The 1,859-nt window shown below is 43.5% G+C and overlaps 1 pseudogene; it reads left to right on the forward strand.

The window, feature by feature from the left end:
* LOC105979915 overlaps positions 1–1,859 on the forward strand; it is a 5,644-nt pseudogene that overhangs the window by 2,140 nt on the left and 1,645 nt on the right.

Here is a 1,859-nt window from a genome sequence, read left to right on the forward strand (position 1 = left end):
CCCTTCATGTCAAAAAAGGCTGAGTTGCAACAAGCAATTGCAGGGTGTGTCTCCCCGAGAAACCACAGAACTGCCTGATGAGATTTTCAAGGTAAAACATGACTCAGCATGTTCAGTGGAGAGTATAGGGGAGACACCACATTGTGAAAAATTGGCCTGAAAGATTTGTAAAGATGAAATATGAAAAAAAGATGACCCAAGAGATAAAAAAGGTACACTATGGCATGGCAGGAGGCAGGGGGCAGGGCTGTGTCAGTTTGCTGGTGAATTAGAATTAGAATCAGGAAAGTGCAGTAGTGAGCAGTTCGTTGTTTTCTGTGTCATTCACCTTATGACCTGCAATCAGGGAAGATGTTGTGATGGAATCTTCCAGTGCCTTTCATGTTGAAAGTCAATGTGGTAAGACTGTGAGGAGGAATAAATGTAGGGAAAAGGGAACGTGAATATCCAGGGGTGAGGAGGAATCCGATGTTCTTGGAGTAGAACAGAGAGGCAGCAGGGTTGTGAATGGGGAAGTGGGGACAGGAGTAGAGTGCTGCAAACTGTGATAGGGGAGGGAAGTCAGTCTTGGAGAGGTATGCTATCACAACGCTGCTTGAGGAAACTCCTGGGGAAAAGTGGTCCTGTGACCAAAAAGATGCACTTCACCCAAGCCAAGCATTTTCAATGGCTTGCTATGCACGCTAAAGTTGGGCATAGAAAACATAAGACCAAATGGAATTCACATATTTGAATTATGATGTTGTTTAAAAATATTGAAAGAACCATGTCTAACAAAAGAATCAATAAACCCATCTTCAAAGAAGTACAGCCAGATTCTTTTCAGAGTCAAGCATGGTGAGGCTTTGGACATGTTATCTTGACAGACTTGTCTCTGCAGAAGGACCTCATGGTTGGTAAAGCAGAGAGGCAGTGAAAAGGAGGAAGACCCTTGAGAAGATGGATTGACACAGTGGCTGCAACAATAAGAACAATGGTGAGGATGGCACAGGCTTGGGCAGTGTTTCATCCTCCTTTACATAGGGTGGATATGAGTCAGAACTGACAGACAACTTCTAGCACCAACAACAATAGTGCTGTGAGTATGTGGGAGAAGGTACTGATTGATTTATGTGCCCAGGAAGTTGCCCTATAATATGAGATCTCTTTCTGCAAAAGGGCCTGATGCCCTTGACTGTCCACATTTTTTCTTGTATACAAAAGAGACTAACTTCATAAACTTGCACAGATAGGACATTTTCTTTATTAGTGTTATCTATTGCACATCTCTAGGTTCTAATATCCATTGTAATAGCTACACAGAATTCACAGACAAGTTTAATGAGGCAGGGACAACTCACTGCTCCAGAGACAAAGAATCTCAAAGAAATGGGAAAAGGATGAGATTGCTAACACATTCTCGTTCCACCCTCTACCCCCTCCACTTCTGTAACCCCACCTGTCTCTTTTAGCTTCTGTCACCCATTGGCCTGCCAATCCCCAACAGCCTCCTGTAAGTAATCCCTTTCCTATAAAAGTGCTCAACACCCCAGGTGTGAAGGCTCAGTTTCTGGATACCCACCCACTGAGACACGGGTGGGCACAATAAAGTTCTTCCTTTTTGATAAAAGCCGATTGCTGTAGGCAACAACTTCAGAGCAACTCCAGTAACAGTAGTGCCAGTTAGAATTTTTTACTGAGTTCTTTATCAGGACATGTTACAGTTCTGTCAAGTCTGCTAATATATTCCCGAAGAACATACCACTCTTTGTTACAAATATTAGACGGAAGGCATTCTGCTAAAGCACCTTGAGCTACCCAACTCCATTAAGCCTCATCTGGGAAGTACTCAGTGCCAGTTTCTTGGGTCAGCAAGCCCA

The sequence above is a fragment of the Echinops telfairi genome, unplaced genomic scaffold (genome assembly GCF_000313985.2).
Source record: "Echinops telfairi isolate 266 unplaced genomic scaffold, ASM31398v2 ScPeMD7_43;HRSCAF=161, whole genome shotgun sequence".
Lineage (NCBI taxonomy): Eukaryota > Metazoa > Chordata > Mammalia > Afrosoricida > Tenrecidae > Echinops > Echinops telfairi.